The 12,699-nt window shown below is 42.4% G+C and overlaps 1 protein-coding gene across 11 annotated transcripts in view; it reads left to right on the plus strand.

The window, feature by feature from the left end:
• DYRK1A (dual specificity tyrosine phosphorylation regulated kinase 1A) overlaps positions 1–12,699 on the plus strand; it is a 120,674-nt gene that overhangs the window by 73,420 nt on the left and 34,555 nt on the right. Inside the window, exon 1 of one of the 11 annotated variants that reach the window (XM_084873609.1) lies at positions 2,140–2,200. The exons of the other annotated variants lie outside the window; for them this stretch is intronic. The gene's annotated coding sequence lies outside the window, so the exon portion shown is untranslated. Of the gene's footprint in view, positions 1–2,139; positions 2,201–12,699 lie in introns of those variants that run through there. 11 annotated transcript variants of the gene reach the window in all.

A 12,699-nucleotide genomic window follows, 5' to 3' on the forward strand; every position in this document is an offset into this window, starting at 1 on the left:
TACTGTCAGTCACTTTACTTTGAATAACTAAGTCTTTGAGGATGATCCATAGGCAGAAGGACCTCTTAGAGTAGTAGTTTGGGATGCGGTGGCAGACCCTCGGTGTAATGGATCTGTACAGAGAAATTGAACTTATTTTGAAATTATGACCTCACATTTTTAGGTATTAATGTTGTAAATAAAACTTTTACAGACTTTTTTTTTTTTTTTTTTTTTTTAAGTATTGTGGTCATGAATATACCCATGGGATTCATGGAAAACATCAGCTCCAATATTAACTTATTTTTATATCATTGTTACTTGAGATAAAATACCCAGCTACAGTGTCATACAGGCATTCGAAAGTGTTGTCTCTGAAAAGATGTAGAAGTTATTATTGTGTGCTCTGCTGCTGGCAGAGGCCGTGCTGAAGAAGGAAGCAGGCTTTGGCTGTGTTGAGCGGAGGGCCTCATGTGGTATGGAGCGAGACATGTAACATGGCGCTAGTTAGGGAATGTGAGGTCTCTGCTTGTGAGCCAGCCTTGTGATCCTGATTGTGCTATTGTCGGGCAAATATCATGTCAGGGAACACACTTCTAGCTGCTAGATGGGATGTGCCCTTTTCATGAATCACTCCAGAAAGCCAATTAGATCTTCAGACAAAGTGATTCTGTCCACTTTAAAGTGACGGTGGATATGGTTATTCAGGGTTCAACTTCTCTTCCGCCTGGGAATGCGGAGCAGTTAGTTACACCTGTCAAACAGGGGCTCCCACACAGTGCTTTGCGCTGAGGGGCAGGGGAGTGGGTCTATGTCATTACACCTGGTGCTCCCTGTGTGTACCGAGGGGACCTTGGGGAGGCAGCATGCTCTCCCCGGTGCCATGTGCTACCTCCCAGCCTAGCCCAGAGCCCGGGCTGTGCTTCCGGCCGTTCTTTCCTCCGCACACCCTTTCCTCCTGGATCGTGTGCCTGTCCTTTCTCTTTCAGCCACGGTTCAGTTGTCATACGCTGGGAATGAAAACTGCTGAGCTGTACTCACAGGCAGCCTTTGAAGTTCAGGTCATCACGCATTTCAGGAGAGAGCATCACTCAGCGCTGCCCCTCTGGCTCATGCCACCCCGTTCTCCAGTCCCCGGCTCCAGATTCTGAGTCAGTTTGAGTCCCGGTCGCTCTCAGCTTCCATATTTACACAAGTTCTAAGTCCGGTTAGCCTGCTCACAGTGTTCCACAGGCCTCTCCTTCTCTCTCAGCGTTGGCCTCTGGGAGGCTCGCTGCTTTGCGTGGACTGTTGACATAGGCCCCTAATTGATCATGCCTGTGCTTCTCCTGTTCCAGCCGCATTACATGTCAGGCACATCTTTGGCCTGATTCTTTCTCCAGACGGGGCAGACCTGAGTGTTTGTAATTGTGTTGCTAGAGATTGAGGATATTGTATAACACTTTGGACAGGAACGTTTTCCAGACTATTTTCATTTGGTAGAGAACTGAGATGCAAATTTTAACCACTTTTGCACAGTAGGTATGGAAGAAGGGAAACTAATTCTGAGTTCTGAAATGATGTGTCTGTTTGCCATATAAATATAGTTTTAAGGAAGGGTTGCTGTTTTTATATTATTAAATTTTATAACTTCTCTTGAAGAGTTAAAATTTGCTTAATGCTTAACTTCAAAGTGTCTGGCCAGGTGAATACCTTGCCTTTTGGGCATTCTGTGATGGAAAATCCCTGTAAATATACTGCTTTTAATTGGCATCACAAAGCCAAGTGATTGCCTCATTGGATAATTTTAAGTATTATGCTGCAATTCAATATAGGTACCCAAGTACTTAACTGGATTTAAATATATCTTGTATGTTTAACAGCTGTCTCACCAGAACTCGGAATGACTGAGGAGTATGTGTATGGTTCTGCTCTTTGCCGGGGGTAGAGGGAAAAGTTGTTTTTTTGTTTTGTTTTGTTTTGTTTTTTTAATGTTGGGCTAAACTGAGAGCAAGCAGCACCTGACCTACAATTGAATGGTCACCTTAATAACAGAAAGCCCCGCCCCCAGCATAGAAAGTAAGGTCTCAACGGTTCTTGGCACCTTGTTTGCTACTAAATGGGGAAATTTTTTATTTAAATGGCTTCAGTAATGATTAAACATTTTTTTTTATTAGGGACACTATAAAAAAGATTTTCCACTTGAAGTTTTCATGACTACTCATAACCCATGACATATCAGGTAGTATTATCTGCTTTACTTATTTTTACTAATTAAAAATTGTTAAAAATTTTAGAATGTTGAGGAAAATAATAAATTTATCCATGTTACATGTGTAAAGTATAATAATTTGTAGACTCTAGTAGCTATATCTTGGGTGACTGTTTTAGTCTTTTTTGTGTGTTCCAGATACTATGACTAAAAATAAGTTCTTGACCTCTGATGTCAGCTGTAAGACTTTGGTTTGTCTTTTATGATGGAAAGGGTTAGGGACTCATTTCTTGGAGTTGCTGAGAGTAGTATAGCACCTCACACAGAATGGGTGCTTGTTAAACAGTGTGACTAAGTCCGTGCACATGCATGCTGGTCCCAAAGTATCAACATGTTCTTTTTAGTTCCCAAGGACAGTTAGTGCTCTACTTGGTCTCCTCTAGTGGCTTGTTAGTTGGTCTGTCCCTATCATCCATCTATCTACCTACCTACCTACCTGCCTACCTATCATCTATCTATCATCTGTATCTATCATTATCAATCATATCTAGCAATCTATCATCTGTATCTATCTCTCATTATCTATCAATCTACCATCTGTATCTATCGTTATCTATCTAATCTTAGTGATTGCTTGAGGGCTTATTCCAGGCATCCTTAAGTTCTACTGTGAAGTATTTTCATTTTACCTCTCTGGTTGTCACATGCTTTACTTTTGTATGTTATAAACTTTACAATACAATGTTACATTTGCTTTAAGTAGTTATTAAAAATATCGACAAGCCGAAACCGGTTTGGCTCAGTGGATAGAGCGTCCATCTGCGGACTGAAGGGTCCCAGGTTCGATTCCAGTCAGGGCATGTACGTTGGTTGCGGCGACATCCCCGGTAGGGGGTGTGCAAGAGGCAGCTGGTCAATGTTTCTCTCTCATCGATGTTTCTAGCTCTCTATATCTCTGTCCCTTCCTTTCTGTAAGAAAAATCAATAAAAATATATTTAAAAAAACAAAAATATCGACAAGATAACTTTTTCTTTTTTATTATTTATCTACATATTTACAATTCCTGGTGGTCATTATTCCTTTGTGTAGATCTCAGTTTCTATCTCAAATCATCTTCCTTCTCTAAACTGTAAACATTTTCTGAGTGTGCTGTTGACAAATTTTTGCACTTTCATTTGTCTTAAAAAGTGTTTTGCCTTCATTTTTGAAGGATGTTTTAACTGGATAGAGAATTGTCGGTGACAGGTCTTTCCCCTATCATCTGAAAGCCGGCACTGTAGTGTGTGTGTGTGTGTGTGTGTGTGTGTGTGTGTGTGTGTGGTTTCTTACCGGAAGTCAGTGGTTCCCTGTATGTCATCGGGTACTTTCCCCCCCTCTGGCTGCTTGTACAGTGTTTTTCTTTAGTGCTGGTTTTCAGTGATCTGGCTGACTGCCTCATTGTGAGTGTGATTGAGTGTGTGCGTGCGTGCGTGTGTACACTCACGTATTCTGTAGTGACATGTATTGGCCCCTAACTAGAATCTCAGTTCCTATGTCCTTATTAGATAATTTACAGCGTAATTTACATTTATTTAAAACCTGTGGAGCTAGGCACTGGGCTGTGTGGTTGGGATATAAAAGTGAGTAAGGGAGACTGTTCAGCAGTAGCTCTAGCCAGTGCTATGATTAGACTTCTTTATTTCTGGCTCATGAGCCTCATTTTAAAATATTTCTTTCATCCTTACCGCCTTCAGCTCACTCCCCTTCTTTCTCAACAGCTTCTTCACATTCTAAATATTACTGATGGGCTCAGTGTATTGTTTCATTGAATAAATATTTATTGAATGCAGGGCATTTGCAGGCACTGTTTTTGGTACTGATTAATGATATCATGAGGAACAAAATTTACTCATTGACTTAAATTCAGTTCCCCTCTATTGTGTACCTTTGTTTCCAGCCACCATTCAAGGTACAATTGCATGTTCCTTTAAGACTTTTTCTGTTTCATTAAGAGTATGTCTTGTTGCAGGTTGCTTCCCACATAAGCTTGTCCCCCCCCCACCCTCCTCCATTTCTTAGGGGATTCGGTCCCAGCAGCTTGACCTCATAAAAGTTTCCATATTTTGGATGCTATAGTTTTAATTAACTTGAATTATTTTTCTTTTTCTTGTTCTTTCTCTCTAAATCCAATGTGGGTTAATACTGTCACAAGGATGGTCCCCTGTCAACATATTAATAACTAAAAGAAATTCAAGTTGCCTATAAGTGGAGTTACATGTGGGGTTAACCAGACCACGACAGTTATTTCACTCGGGTCTTCTCTAGGCTTTTCTAGTTGACAGTTCCTCCATGTCCACTACTATGTTTGAGTCTTATTTACCACCTTCCACTCTGAGATCTGTTCATGAAATGAAATGGTTCTCTGTGGAGTCATTGCTCATCTCTGTTAGTGGTATGGTCTTTACTTACTATAGTTTCTTGGTAAAATATAGTAACTTGAATAGAGTGAGAAAGCTAGTTCATTTTTTAGTAAACTATTTACCAACACAATTAAAACACACACACACACGTTTATTGATTTTAGGGGGCGGGGAACATTAATGATGAGAGAGAATCATTGATTGCTGCCTCCTGCATGACTCCTACTGGAGATTGAGCCTTTAGCCTAGGCATATGCCCTTGATCAGAATCGAACCTGGGACCCTTCAGTCCTTAGGCCGATGCTCTATCCACTGAGCCACACCAGCCAGGGCCCACAACAATTTTTACTTTTAAAAAGTTACAGAAATGTTCTCGTGGTAAAACAGGTCCATACGGATATGAAAAAGGAGGACCCACATGCATATCCTTTTTTCCAGCTTGCCTTTTGTACTGTTTGGCACCACTTTAAAGTATTATTTTGGAATTGAACTCGCAAGTAATGATTTTGAAGAACATTTTGAATTAAACATTATAAGTTTATTATTAAATTACAATATAACGATATTGCTACATATATTGTGATATATTCTCTGGTTAAGTAAAATATTATTAGTTCTGATGAGCTAGTTTTAAGTTTAGTTGAATAAGATTTGCATATAATATGGTAAATAGAAGGTTAAACCATATAAAATTGTAATTTCATAGGCCAAAGTAGTTCTAATATCAGCACTTTCAACCTAATACTTTACTGTCATCATCCCTATTATAGGATGAACTGAGTTATTTTTTCTTATTAACATTTGAATTAAAAGGGAAGATGGAAACTTTAGGAAGAATACAAATCATGGTGACTTGCTTAATTAATAAAATTAGGTTGATAAATTTCCATATTAGTTTGTTTTGACTCTTATCTAAAGAGGGAGTCATACCACAAGTAAAAACATAGTTATTTCTTGTTAACCCATATTCAGATTATCTATAGCAAATTTGAAAAAGAAAAATTTCCTTTTCATTTGGCATATCAGCCATATGCGCGGGAATGTGCATTAGTTTTGAAAAACAAAGCACAAGCCTTGAGTCTAGGTTGGTAATCTATTGGGAGGAAAAGCACTGTAGTGTATGATATGGTCAGAATACAGCATATCTTTGGGTTGTCTGTTACTTGTATTCGCTGGAAAGTGGCGTTCTTTTATTAAGGGGAGCCGTTGGATTGTAGTTTAGGTGCTACTCAAAGCATCGTTGGTATCCTCTGGTGGCTATTAGAAATGTAGATTCAAGCCCTGCCTTCGATCTCCTGAAGCAGAATCTCCACTTTTAACAAGATCGAAAGGAGATTTGTGAGTACATTAAAGTTTGAGGAGTGCTGTTAGAGATCATGAATGTCATTGGCTCCCCAATAAACAGTGTCATAGTACCACCACAGTAAAAGCTGGTTGAATTTAATGCACGTAGTTGACTGGATCTAGGTTCAGAACATGAAGTATTTTAGGAGGATAGTAATCCTATATAATAAAAGGCTAATATGCAAATAGACTGAATGGTGGAACAACCAAACAACTGGTCCCCATGACGTGCGCTGACCACCAGGGGCTGTGTTTGGAACATGGAAGGCATTGGCCATGGCGGGATGGTGGAGCAGGTGAGTGGGGCTGTCAGACCAAGGTGGGATGCTGTCATTGGGGTGCGAGCCTCTGGTGGTTACTGAAAATTCTTTGCTCCTGCGTGCTGAGGTCCTGCTTGGCTCTTGTACCAACTGCCAGCACTGGCCTTGCTCACACCTGCAGCCAACTCCAGAGCTGATGCTCACACCTGCTGTCGGTACCCACTGCCGGTCCTGGTCACTCGGCACTATCAGCGGGTGCAAGCAGCTGCTGCTGGCCCTGATTGCCCCTGAGGGCTTCTCCACCTCCCCCTGCTCCCGAGGGGCGATTGGAGCAGCAGCCGCCACTCACACCTGCTGCTGGTGCCTGCCCCAATGGCTCCGCACTGTCAGCGGGTGTGATGGGGGCGGGTCAGTGCGTGGGAGCAGTGGCAGCAGGAACAGGGCTGCTGGTAGACGGGGACAGGGGCCAAGGCAGGAGAGGCAGGGCAGGGATGTGGAGGATGGGCCGAGACCCACCCTTTTGCCTACCTCAGCCTCACAGCCTACAGTACCTTTCAAGGTGCACAAATTTGTGCACTGGGTCCCTAGTAACAATAATAAGCAGCAGCTAACCAGTTCTTTGTAATTCTTTGACAGCTATGTGGATGTCAGAAAGTTATCCATCTGTCCCTTTAAATGTATCTTGAGTCTGATTCTAATCATGCTGAATGGTTTGGTTGCGTAGAGGTCTTGTGATTGTGTGTGTGTGTCTGTGTAATATACAAGTCAACAATGGTTTTACAAATTAAAGAAGTCATTAGAGTTTGATGAGTTGATGATAATAAAGAAGGAATGTAATAATCATACCCTCATAAAGATGGCTGCACCCACAGCCACGAGATGGCGGTGCCCAGTTCCCTAAGTTCTACTGGGGCGGCAGGTGCGTGGCACGGCCAGGCTTGCCCCCAGGTGGGTCCAGCTGCTCTGTGGGCCTGTCTCTGGAGTCCCCCAGTCCCTTCAGCCCCTAGCCGCCCAGGGCCGTCCGAGGCTCAGGTAACAGGGCCAGCTGAGGTTTGCACTGCTGACAGTGGCAGCAGCAGCAGAGGTGTGATGGGGGCGCCACCTTCCCCTGATCGTCAGTTCACCTCCCGCCCCTGAGGGTTCCTGGACTGTGAGGGGGGGGCAGGCTGGGCTGAGGGGGAACTCCCCCCCCTTCATTGCATGAATTTTCATGCACTGGGCCTCTGATGTATAAATTACTAAAGGTAATGTATTCTGGAGGGGTTAAAACTTCAGTCTAGTAGAAAATAAGACAGGAACATACAAAAGTTAGTAGTGTTCATATATAAATTAAATAGGACTATGTGTTGTTTACAAGAGACAAACAAACCTAAACTATAAGGAGGTAGAAAGGTTGAAAGTAAGATATACCAGGCAAAGATTAATAGAAAATTTGGTGTAGCTATACTAATTTCAGACAGTAAAAAGCATTATTGGAAATAGAGAAGAGCAGTTTGTAATGATAAAAGGTTTTAGTCATCAAAAAGGTATAACTCTAAATGTATGTAATCTAATAACTGAAATGGGAGATTTATAATACACCTCTCTTGCTAACTGATAGAACAAGATGAGAGCAGAAATAGAAGCAACATATAAGAGAGGGTAATTAATAAACCTTTCATTAGACATATTGCAAAGAAAGAGAAGGTCTCATTAACTAATCTTGAGTTGAAAGGGATATCACTACTATTATACCTTCTTAGATCAAAATGCTTGTGAAAAGATACTATGGAGAACTTGATGCTAGTATATTTGAAATTTAGATGAAGTAGACATACTATTAAAAAATTCAATTTACTAAAATAGGCACCAGGAAATACAAAATCTAAATAGTTCTATTATATAAATATAACTTTTAATTGAAAAATCTACAAAGAAAACTCCAGGTCCAGATGGTTTCACTAGTAAATCTACCACAAAAGGTTAACCAGGAATCCAGTGGTAGTTCAACATTCACAACTCAGCCAATGTTTTTCATCACACTAGCAGTAAATCTGAAAACTTACGTCATTTCATTGGATGCCGAAAAACTTTTAATGAACTTCAGTATCCATTTGTGGGGAACAGGTTTTAGCAAACTAGGACTACCAGTAGAAGGGAACATCATTACTCTGCAAACAGTTATCAATTAAAAACCTACAGCAACCACTGTACTGGACAACTGTTGAAAGCTTTCTTTCTGAGATTGGGAAAGAGACAGTGGTGCTTATCTCTTCTTCTAATCACTGTTCTATGGTCCCAGCAAATGGAATGAGGGAAAGGGAGGAATAAGGATTGGGGAGGAAAAAATAAAATTGTTTAAAGTGCCCAGTAGTGCTAAGTAGCTACTGATTGATAGTGCAGATCAACCCATCATTGCAGAAAATCCTGATGAACAGTACTGTTCAATAGAGACAATGCAAGTGCAACCAAAATCCCAACATGGGTTCATTTGTTTTTGGTGAATTTGATGAGATAATTCTAAAACATATATAGACATGCAAAGGGATAAGAATAGCTAAAACATTCTTAAAGGATAAAGTTCTCTACTAAATATTAAAACTTGTAAAGCGATCATTAGACAATGTCTGGTTTTTGTATAAATAAAGATCTAAGAAATCTAGTTAAGTCTATATCCAGCAAAACAGAATAGAGAATTCAGAAACAGATACAAGTTTGTATGGACATGTGATTTATGACAAAGATGGCATTGCAGAGCAGTGAGAAAGTTTGTCTTTTTAATCATTGCTTTGGGTTCAATTGGATATTTATTTTTGGGGGAAATAAAATTTTGCCCATCCAGATGTGAATGGTAAAATCTGACTTGTAAAAGAAAACAATTTTTCCATAACCTTGACATAAGGAAAGATTTAATCAGACACCAAAAGTACTAATTCTAAAGCAAAAGTGATAAGAGATTGTGTTAATTGAATAACACCATTAAGAGAATGATGATGCAGATCATCTCTAAGCAATAAGACGCTCACATCTAACATGTTTAAAAATAGATACTTTTTAACTTTGAAATTTTGTGAAAAAGTTTTTTGATAGAAAAATGGTAAAGAAAGTCTTAATTGGCATTTCACATAAATGGATATCCAAATAAATGAAAGGATGCTCATATTCACTAGAGCATCCTTTCATTTATTTGGATAAAATCACAGTGGGCACTACACATCTCCTGTAATGACTGAAATTAGAAAGTCTGATGATTCAAGTATTGGTGTAGGAATGGAGCAGAGGGAATTTTCATAAACTGCTAGTGGAAAACAGATTGAATTTTTTAAAAACTGTGGGGAAAAATACTAACTCTGAAGTGGAAATAATCCAAATGTCAATCAAAAGTAGAATGGATAAACAAATTGTCATATATTCATATAATTGTACGTATACTATAAAGTAATGATAATGAACAAACCAGCCTATAAACATGTCATTAAGTATAAAGACCAATTTATATAAAGTTAAAACAAATCTGGTTTTGGAGATCACATACTAACTTTTGGGGAAGAGGGAATTTGGATTGATTTGGAAGGGCCATTGAATAGTGTGGGGAGGAATTTCAAGGATGATGGTCATTCTTTTTTTCTTGACACACAAGCTCAATTGATGATAATTGTTACATACTAATGACTTTTGCACTTTTTCTGCATCTATATCTATCTATCTATCTATCTACCTATCTATAATGACCTATGTTAATAAGAAGGTAATATGCTCATTGGACTGGGTCAACTGGACATCTTCCGGACCTCCAACTTCCTTCTGGACAAAGCCATGGTGGCAGGGACTGAGGCAGAGGTGGTTAGGGCGATCAGGCTGTTGAGGGTGCAAGCAGTAAGGGGGTGATCAGGCTGGCAGGGGAGGGCAGTTGGGGGTGATCAGGCTGGCAGGCAGAGGCAGTTAGGGGTAGGTAGGTAGACAGGCAGGCGAGTGGTTGGTTGCCATTGGGTCCTGGACTGTGAGAAGGATGTCCGACTGCCAGCTTAGGTCCTATCTTCAGGATCGGACCTAAACTGGCATTCGGATTTCCTCCAAGAGGTCTTGGGTTAGGAAAGGTGTAGGCCGGATTGAGGGACACCACCCCCCTTGCATGAATTTTGTGCGCTGGGCCTCTAGTATATATATAAAAGCCTAAGCGGCCTCTACAACTGAATGACTAGAACGACTGGTTGATGCTCAATGCAGGAGCTGCCCCCTGGTGGTCATTGCCCTCCCATAGCCAACCTCTCATGGCCATCCAATCTTTCCCCGTCCCTCCCCCGACCAGCAAACCTCCCACAGTTCCTCCCCTGCCCTTCTCCCCCCCACCCCCCCAGCTGGCGGCTAGCAGGCCCCAGCCAGCCTGATAGGCCCTGATCACCAGCCAGGCCTAGGGACCTTACCCATGCACAAATTTCATGCACCGGGCCTCTAGTCCTATATAATAAAAGCCTAATGAGCAAATTGTTTGATTGGGAATTCAACTGCTTGCCATGACATCGCTGACCACCAGGGGGTGATGCGGAACATGCTGACAGCACTGGTAGCAGGCGGCAGTGAGGTGCTACTGGCCCCAATGGGCCCCACTGAGAGCGCCTTCACCACATCTCTCTGTGGGGACTTGGGCGCCATGACTCAGGTGGAGGGGGTTGCATGAGGGTCTGGGGGCCCAGGTGCTGCCCAGTGCCCAGAGATCAGCTGGGCACTGTCCTTCCAAGCCAGATGCTTGCGCTTTGATCACCAGCCAGGCCTAGGGACCGCACCAGTGCACGGATTTCATGCACTGGGCTTCTAATATTACAATAAACTAGAGGCCTGGTGCATGAATTTCTGCACGGTTCGGGTCCGGGGGTCTGCCCCAATGGGGGCCCATTGGGTGCACTGGCCTGTGGACGGTTGATCCCTGATCAGGGTGGGAGGCAGTTGGCAGCGGGGCTGGCCCAGGGGAGGGACTTTGGGCAGTTGGACAGCCAGCCCCGCCCACAATCGGGGTGTTGGGGTCTGATTGGGGGCCTGGCCAGCTGGGGGCGGGGGGGGGGGGGGAGAGGCATGGTATCAGATCAGGCTGGTTGGCTGCTCCAGTGCGCATCATAGCCACTGGTTGTTCAGTTGTTCTGGTCGCTGGGCTTTCTATATGTAGATAAGTTTATGGCATATAGTAATGGCATGGATAATGGAAACAGAGTAATATTTTAAACAGCACTTTTTATATACCAGTTTCTATTCTGCACGTCTACTTGTGTCCATTTAAACTTCATAACCTCAGGGATTAGGGTTAGTGTCATAATACATCTGCTTCATAGGTAGGGAAACTAAGACGCTGAGTGGTTAAGTTAGTCACCATTTAGGGCCTCAGTTTCTTTACTGTTTACTTATAAGAGCTATTTGTGTCTCTTTCCATTTTTTTTTACAATGCAGACTTAAAGCTTCCTTTCCTCCCATTATTTAACATGGAAGTTTCCAGGTTTTGCTAAGAAAACATTTTTCCTAACTATCTTTGTGCACATCATCAATTACTTCTTTAGGATAAATTGCTAGGTGTGTTTTTGTTTTTGTTTTTGTTTGTGTGTGTGTGTGTGTGTGTGTGTGTGTGTGTGTGTGTGTTTAACTGAGCAAAGTTGCTCCCATAATTATATTGAGTATTTTTTATAATGAGTAATGAAATGTTTAGAAAAGTTCTCTCGTCTATCATCACAGTTCCATTGTCATCTTCGGTATTCAGAAGATATCTGTTGTGTACTGTGGGTCAGCCGCGCCCCTGATGGGAGTGAGGGAGACAAGCTAAGGCCCAAAGCAGTGCCAAGGCAGGTGGTAGGAAGTTAACAGGCTGGAAGGTTGAGATTTGCATTTTAGGAAGTCACCAGTCATGTTATTGAAGAAATGACAATTTGCAGATGGGCATAGTAAAGACGAATAAGTGCTAGGAATCTATTTAGTCTTCCAGGCGAGGCCTGGGGAACGGAGATGAGGGAGAGGAGTGGACGGCCTCTGTGGAAGGTGCTGTTGGATGGTCTGTGGCAGGTGGAGGCAGCAAGCATGGCGGCTGTTTGCCCGAGGTGGCCCCTGGGGAAGACTCCAGACTGTTGAGCTCCGAGCCTAGTGGACCGGGTGGGAGACAGGTCAGCCCCTGGGAGAGAAAGTAGGAGTGAAATCTGCGCTTGGGGAAGGCCAAGCTTTGTTTTCCTCGGTCAGTAGTGCCTGTGTGGCATTCGTGGAGATTGAAGGCTGCGCTGGAAGGGGCACGGTCATCCTTTACTGGACGCACTGTAACTGCAGCTGATACTGAGCCATTCCCTAATTGCCAGAGCTGGTCTAAGTACTTTATGTGTGTAAAACACAGCCTTCACCACAGCCTTTTGAGGCAGATACTGTCATATCAGGAAGTTAGGGGTATAAGTGTCTCATTTAACCTTCACAACACACCTAAGGCAATAGGTGAACGGGGAGCTGACGGTTCAGACTGCGTGGCTGAGAGCCGTGCTCATTGCTCTGGGGCCAGTGGTGGTGTGAGTGTGAGGAGAGCAG

The sequence above is a fragment of the Pipistrellus hanaki genome (assembly GCF_964339955.1).
Source record: "Pipistrellus hanaki genome assembly, chromosome: 2".
NCBI lineage: Eukaryota > Metazoa > Chordata > Mammalia > Chiroptera > Vespertilionidae > Pipistrellus > Pipistrellus hanaki.